An 8,581-nucleotide genomic window follows, 5' to 3' on the forward strand; every position below is an offset into this window, starting at 1 on the left:
ACCCCCACACATTGAATAGTGCCAAGGATATTAATCAGTGTAATGGAGGTGTAGTGTTCTGAGAATGTAAGGGACACTTTACGCATAGCGAACTGAAGAGTCAGGACCCTAATATAAAGTTTACTGCCCTGCGTAAGGAAGTTGTGCTATTCTGGGAAGAAGATGAAAATTTAGGTAGAGTCCCCTCTTCTGGAAAACAACTCCTGCCATAGTGTAATATTCCAACACTACTACTGATGTAGCCCCTAACGCTGATTCAATACTACTTGAACGAAAGAGTGGTTATTAGGAAGCAGGAAGACAAGTTTAAAAGGTTATTTCAAAAAGACATGAGGAAATAGTAGGTGCTCACGTAGGCCAAGACCGGAATCCTAGTAAAATCCTTCATGTTGACCTATTAGATGTGGGGGAATATGACATATCGTAGGGTAACTGTAGCCACGTCTAACTCTGGCAGTGGTCAGATTGGAGCACCAGGGGAAGCCCAGGATATATTTCAAGTTTAGAAGCAGAAAGGAAACGACCAGGAGCCAAACTGAGGGTTGGGCTTCAACCAAACTCAACGGATTCAGTAAATGTGCAAGAGGGGCATTAGATTTTTTAATGGGCTCATCCGAGTCATCAAAGTGCAAAGTGGAGGGATGTTCATGCCCTGTCTGCTAGATATGGGTCGAGTGGTTGCTATTATTGCAGAGTTTGTTTAAAAAAAAAAAATTGTAATGTAGGGGAGCAGGATGAGTGAGAGGCTGTCAGTGGATAACATTATAATCAGCAAATGGCCTCCCTATTCCCTGTTTGGGCCATGCGCTGCTAAATGTTGAGGTCATGGGTTCAGTGCTGTTACAGTGTGGTGGGTTGCTTGGGACCCTGTTAATCATGTAACTAAAGTGAAACTGTAGCTGTAAGTTACATGAAAACATTCCTGGCTTGCTTGGCTTGAATATAATAAAATAGTGTAATGAGTTTTCATGTCAGCTAGGTTACTTATCTTAGCAAAAGTCATCATCTGTGAGCTATGCCTTTCTATGTGATATTGCCTGCAGGGCTGACATGTTTAGTCCCGGCATACAGTTTCAGGGTAGGACCGCTGTAAGCTATGCTGCCTTAATCGAGGGTTTGGAGTTGGATGAGGGGACATTACCTGTCATTTGGTCTCTCTAACTAATGTGCAGGTACAGACAGTAAATTACCGGTAGTTTGATCTTAGAGTCCTCATTTATCCAACCAGGTAATACAGGTTAAAGAGTTGTTAGCTAAGTGTACTGATGTATTTTCCCATAGTGAGGATGACTTTGGCTGTTCTGATGTAATTCAGCACCAAATGTCAGTTACTGATATCCCTGTGAGACAGTGGTGCCATGGACAGCTATCGAGTCAGTACGAAGAGGTGAAAGCCCACATTAATCAGCTATTAGAGCAAGGAGTCGTTAATGAGAGAACCAGTCCCTGCTCTTCACCTCTGATAAATGTGAAGATGGAGAGATTGTGTATGGAATGTGTGAAAGTGTGTAACTCAATATGAAAATGAGGAAAGATTCTTATCCCCTTCCAAGGTTTGAAGTGTCTCTTGATGCTCTATGTAGGGCTCAGCGGTTCTCAACTTTGATTTGGCTATTGGTTACAACCAGATGGCTGTGCCTGAAAACGATTGGCAGAAGACTTTTTTGTATTCATTTTGGGCTATTGCAATTTAATAGGATGCCTTTTGGATTATATAATAGACCAGGAACATTTCAGAGGCTTATGGAAAGGACTTTTTTAGACCAACATTTTCAATCACTACTCTTATATTTGAATTATGATATTATACTTTCTTTATTCATTGAACTGCATCTTACTCGCCTTCAGTTTGTTTTGTCATGTTTTGGGTCTATAAAGCCTCATGGTCAGATGGGGTGTTTGCTTTCAGTGAAAAAATGCCATATGTAGGCCATATCATTTCTGCAGAAATTACAGGTATAGATGTGGAGAAAATACATGCTGTGACAATGGCAGCATCCTGCAAATGTAGCTGAATTAATTTTTTTAGCTTTGCAAGTCACTGTAGATTGGTGCTTGTCAACCTGAGGGCTGTATCCCTCCAGTGGGCGACATTGATACTTCTAGGGGTCCCTTGGCAAAATGTTTCTCTTTTTTCCTGTTATGCGAATTAAAAATATTTCCAATGTGCAGAAATATTTTAATAAACATAATTTCAGATGTGACATGTTATGTCAATTTCCTCAAATAAAACATTATATTTAGGTTGTGCTAATTAGCTTACATTAATTAGTGTGAGTCTGAATAAAATGTATTCATTGTCTTATTCATATTCATCTTACCCATTACTGACAAATGGTTAAAAACAGGCCCTTTCACAATGAAAGATCCTAACACTGATTGAAAGTAGGAAAAGACCAGTTGCTATTGCAAGTTCAGGCCTCGGGTGATCAGAAAACACTGGAAAATTACAATGAAGCAGGAACCGTTAGCCCTGAAGTAGGTCATAGATTCTGCATTTCAGGAATACGTGCTGGCACATAGGTTCAGTTTTAACAGATAATAATCCACTGAGCCACTTCCAGACTGCAAGACTAGGTGCTGCTGAACAGCAGTGGGTGTCAGAATTGGCAAGATTCAATTTTGATGTTCAGTATCAGGATGACAGAATCAGAATGCTGATGCTTTCTCCAGGCAGGTCAGATCATCAGCTGTCCCCATTAATCATCAGGTAGCAATGCCTTTACCTTTAGGAGAGGATCAGAGAGCTTTTGTAGAGGAATGCAGTGCCTCTTCCACATTTACAGTGTATTCTCTTGATTTCTGAGCCACAGCAGCAAGCAGATCCTGCAATCACAGCATTCTTGAAGTACTGAAAAACTGAAAAGATGCCAAGAAGCACCGAGAGAGTTGCAGAAGATGGAAGGACCATGTAAAGCTTGCAGCAATGGGAAACAGTTAAGGAAGAAAGGGCAATTTTATAGACATAAGATTCAGGACTTGTGGATGCTAGTGCAAATTTTGAATTTTAGCTCAGTCTGAGGCAGTCTAATGTATTGTCACTAAAAGGGCAGGAGAGAAAGTGAGTGAATACAAAGGTTAATAAGTGGAGAGTTTTAAAATAAGGAGGTAGAGATGGTGAGAATTGTCAGTGAATATTTTCAAATGCCACCCCCTTAGTGCAGTCTGGGTAAAAGCAAACTGCAGAAGTGTTGGTATGCAGGGTTCTGGTGAAGACAGAGTTATCAGATATTCGAGAAAACTGAGGAAGAGGGGCTTGAAAATGGAAGTCAATAGTGTCTACAAACTGTAGAGAGGTCTTATTGATAGAAAATGTTTTTATGCTTCCCAGCAGTCTGATTGCCAAGGTCGATAGTAAGAGTAGGTTTGAAGGGCAGGGGGCTGAGGTTAATATAGTGGCACACACTACCCATCTCTACTCCTCAAAGTCATACTGGCACGTCTTTAGTGTCAAGTGGGTGTTGAGGACTTCAGGCCACCAGTAATGTTTATGGAACCTCGTGTGTGTATGGAACTGTGTTAGTGTGTAGTGTACAATTAATTTTTCTTTCTTTGAATATTTCAATGTTAGAGAATATGACGCTTAGAGAAAAATTCAGATGTGCCCACCTAACAAGGCAAATCTACCTTATACTATTCATAGATTAGTTTTGGTTGTTTATTATCTTATTTATGTCTGCGTTACTTATTTTCCTCTTCATTTATGCATATATATGTACACTGCCCTCATTGTTTGACTTTAATACTTCATGTAGTTTGAAAAGTGACACAGTTTTACACCCATTCATACATTTTATTACAACTTTTAGAGAGGAATTTAAATATTTGGAATATTATATATTATATATTTATATTATATATATTACAGTAAAGCAAATGCCCCATAGTAATTGTTGTTAATTCCAGGAATTTATCTTACGCACATTTTCGTTTATTAGTTTGTTTTGTTCATATCAAAAGTAATTAAGTGATTTTAATGAATGTAACAGAAATCAGTTTTCACCAAAAGAGAATGACAAAAGTCAGAAACTTTGGTAAGACTTCAAATCTGGCAGAAATCTGCTTGTCTAGCTTCAGAAAGCAGGTAGAAACAGACATGCTGTTGATCGGAGGTCAGTTAGGGCCACAAAATGGTCAGGCATTTGCGTCATACCCATTCACAGAGAACTGAATGGAGGGTCTCTCTCATGTTGTCTCACTCTCTCCCCTCCACATGGCCTTCTCTATTGGAGCAGTCACTTTTGGCTGAATGAGCCCGAGGTTTTCAACACAAAGCATATTAGGAGATGGACAGGTTAGGCTAAAATGTTCTGAGACCCTGTTGAAAGGTCCCAAGAGCACTGGTGAATGTTGAAAGACACTGGTATAAGGACTTCTGATAAGTGTGTGTGTGTGTGTGTGTGTGTGTGTGTGTGTGTGTGTGTGTGTGTGTGTGTGTGTGTGTGTGTGTGTGTGTGTGTGTGTGTGTAAATATTTTTGTGTGTCTATTTCATATTTTCCTGTAGCCTTCTCCCTGTGTTTATTTTTATAGCAGACACCAAGACAATCTTTGTTACACTTTTTCATCAGGTCTTCCAGGAACTTCAAGGAAATGTGTCAACACACACACACACACACAGGCCAATTCAGTTTGCTAATCTCAATGAATCAGTAACATGAGGCACGGTGCAGGGAACACAATGTACTGTTTGGTTAATTTAGTCTGCTCTAATTAGCCTGTTCCATTGAACACATACTGGTGCATTGGTCACATTTGGCTTTTATTTCAGGGGTTGCATAATGGCTGACTGACACACAGTCCAAAAATAAATAAATAAGTTGCATTACAGAGAAAGCCAAAAGGGAAAAGCCGGGGGGGGGGGGGGGGCAGTGCTGGTGGCCGAATCCATCGGGATTGCCATGGTAACAGCATGAAGGAAGCTTACACCTGTGGGGCAGTGAAGCATATAAACAGCCTGGGTGTAAACTTCCTTCGTGCTGCTGGGTTTCACTCCACACAGAAGAGCAGAGACGGAGAGCCAAACCAAGCCTACCTGGATTCTTGGATTTTCTTAGCTACGTAATGCACATAATCAGTCAAACTTAGTGATCATAGAGTCCCACTGAGTCTCATATTTGATCTACATCTGATCTGTTTTCTATGACCATAACATGTTTAATTTGAAGCAGCTTTTTTGAGCCACTCAGGCTAATAAAAGCTAAGAATTCTAATACTGTATATGGCCGTCTAATGACCCGCCAAGTAATATCACTACAGACAGAATCACATGCCCAACGCAGCATATTCCATGATGATTTCATCCTCGATTACGCGACAGTCTTTTTTCCCCTCCCTTCGAATGTGCAGGAGTCAAGGGTTTGGGAACAGAATGTGAACGATTCTTCATTGTGCCTGGTGTAAAAGGCCAGTTGTGTTTGGGCAGAGACAGGGAGAGACGCACAACCCACACACTACGCTCCCTCTCAACAGCAGCGTTCAAGAAGGGTGGCTTGTTACAAAATCTGATATTTGTTTCAAATGTTTTTCAAAAAGGCTTCCAAAAAATTGTTTCTCAAATACTGATACTTTTGGAGTTATTCATAAAGCCGATTTGCAACATTTTCACCATCATATGGCATTGCATTTGTGAAACTCACCAGAAATATTTACTTGAATGGACCTTGTAATTACTCACTGTTCTTTAGCACACAGATTTGATGTGGTTATGTCATACTGAAATGATCATTTTATCATTCATCTTATTCAGAAATAGAGATAAAGTGCATTTTGATATGACATTTATTAGATGGTCTGCTTCAGTTTGTAAATAAATAACCATGACATGTCCAATATGCTCTTCAACAGTGCTTAGATTTCCTAGAATACCTAAGTTAATTGATTCGTGCAAGAGTTGTGTGTCCCGATTCGACTTTTCATTGCCAGTTATTAGCTTTTCTCAGCGGCACTATCTGTGACTCACTCTAATTGGATGAGTCAGGTGTTAGCCAACTAATTAGCTAGCTGGACACATGATTTACAAGAAAATGTTCCCCTGATGGCCTGAGAGTAACAGTCCTGTGTGGTGTGTAAAGCCGTTAGCCAAATCGAAGCCTCTGAATGACTAACTCAGTCAAGACCAAGTGCAAATCTTTTTCTGGTATTGTGTTAGTATTCAACTGGCCGTCACTAAGTCATCGCACGCTGTCACTTTCATACGGTGGCCGAGAATTATGGAAGCCCATTCCTACCGCTTGAAGAAAAAAAATAAAGTCCATATAGTATCTCATAATTCTGACTTAATATCTCATAATAATGACTTCGTATCTCGTAATAATGACTTAGTTACGCAATAATACACGAGAGGGAGTACTATAACGTGTAATATTGGCACTTCTGTGCTGCAGTCGTAGGCACGAGGCATCATTCCAATTTATCCCATTTATCGAACATGGGAATTATGAAAAAGATTTATTATCTATCATTCCTGAAACAGGAGACATTGTAGTGAAAAGCCAGATAGATCATGAAGAAACTCCTGCTATTGAATTGAGAGTTCAGGCCCAAGATAAAGGCAGTCCTCCTAAGAGTGCCCAGTGTAAGGTTTTAGTGGAAGTACTAGATGAGAATGACAACGCTCCAGAGATTATAATGACTCCAATTCTGGACAGTGTGAAGGAAGACACCAAACGTGGGACTGCTGTTGTTTTAGTTAAAGTCTCCGATAGAGATGGAGGCAAAAATGGCCTTGTTCATTGTTCTATTAAAGGCTCTTTTCCTTTTAAACTGGAGTCCTCATATAACAACCATTACTCACTAGTTGTGGATGGTCCTCTGGACAGAGAGAGCATTTCTGAATACAGTATTTAAGCCAGTGATGAAGTAATTCCGCCCCTTTCCAGTCACAGTGTACTGACTGTTCAGGTCTTTGATGTTAATGATAATGCACCACAGTTTTCAGCACTGTGGCGTATCTAAAAGAGAATGGGCAAGTTGGGAGTCATGTGACCAAAGTGGTGTCACATGATCCATACGATGGAGTGAATGCTGAACTTTCCTACTCAGTAGTAGAGAACACCAACATGGACATTCCCATCTCAACTATGTTTCAGATCAACTCTTTAAATGGGGAAATAGTGACTGCACTCATTTAATTATGAGACAGCAAAAAGATTTCAGTTCAGTTTTCAGGCAATTGACTCTGGCATTCCCCCTCTGAGTGGAAATGTGACTGTTAATGTGTTTATCCTGGATGAGAATGATAACAGCCCAGTTATTCTGCCGCCTTATTCTGATCCTGGATCAGTCAACACTGAGCACATTCCCTACTCTGCTAATGTGGGGTACTTTGTGGCTAAAATCAGAGCTGTAGATGCAGATTCTGGTTATAACGCTCTGCTGTCTTACCACATAAACACAAGGGCACTAATCTCTTCCGCATTGGAACCAGCACTGGAGAAATAAGGACTAAGAGACGAATGAGTGACAACGACCTAAAGACTCATCCACTTCTAATTTCCGTCTCTGACCATGGAGAGCTGTCTCTGTCGGCGACCGTCTCTATGGATGTGGTCGTGCAATTGCATTTTTGAGCATTTGGAGTTTTTTTGGGAGGTTCTTCCAAATCATCTGAAGGGTTACATGCAACGGACAAAACATTGTGACACTGTAATTCATTTTGATAATGTTGCTGCTTGTTTGTAGTTGCGCTGTTTGGCTTGTAAACGTTGCTTCGTTGCTAGGTTACCTGTATGTGGTGGAGTAATATATGGAGAGCTTCGGTTACAGTGCATTATCGGCTAATAATGGCACTCCTAGATCGCCTCTCAGCCAATCACATTGTAGGGTCGGAACTAACTGTGGTATAATATCTCATAATTCTGACTTACAATCTCATGACTTCGTATCTCATAATTATGACTAAATATCTCAATTACAACTTTGTATCTCGTAATGACTTACAATCTCAATGATGACTTAGTATCTCATAACGAGATATTAAGTCATTGTAAGTAATTATTACAATATACAAAGTCATAATTATGAGATACTAAGTCATAGTTATAAGAACGTAAGTCAACATCTTTAGATACTAAGTCATAATTATGAAAAAGTAAGTCATAATTATGAGAAACTATATGGACTTTTTTTCTTCCATAGTGCGTGCTACAAAAGAAAAACGCGATGCAAATACACAAAGCAAATTCATAAACCATTTTGGAAACGCTCTGCAAATCCAGTGACAACACATTGGAAGTGTTTCTGGATGAACTATTAGAAGCAGAGACTCCAAGGCAGGCAGCATATCTCAGCTGCTACATGATGGGAGGCCGCTCTGAAGTGAGGGATCGCAGGTGGCTTCGTTCGTAGCGATTACGAAGACGCACCTGATGCTGATGCTGATGCTGATGATGTTTTGTGGAAAAGGAAAAATGCGGAAATTGCAGACAACACCTCTGTACCAGTGTTTTTAAATGTTTTATCTTAGTTACCTGGTAAAATGATCAATTAAAGCGATTGTAATGATCGAGTCTAGCGTATACATAAGGCAAGTTAGCTACTAGACCAAATCTTAAATTTTATTTAACGGTAGTTAATTTTCAA

This window comes from Brachyhypopomus gauderio, chromosome 8 (genome assembly GCF_052324685.1).
Source record: "Brachyhypopomus gauderio isolate BG-103 chromosome 8, BGAUD_0.2, whole genome shotgun sequence".
Classification (NCBI taxonomy): Eukaryota; Metazoa; Chordata; class Actinopteri; order Gymnotiformes; family Hypopomidae; genus Brachyhypopomus; species Brachyhypopomus gauderio.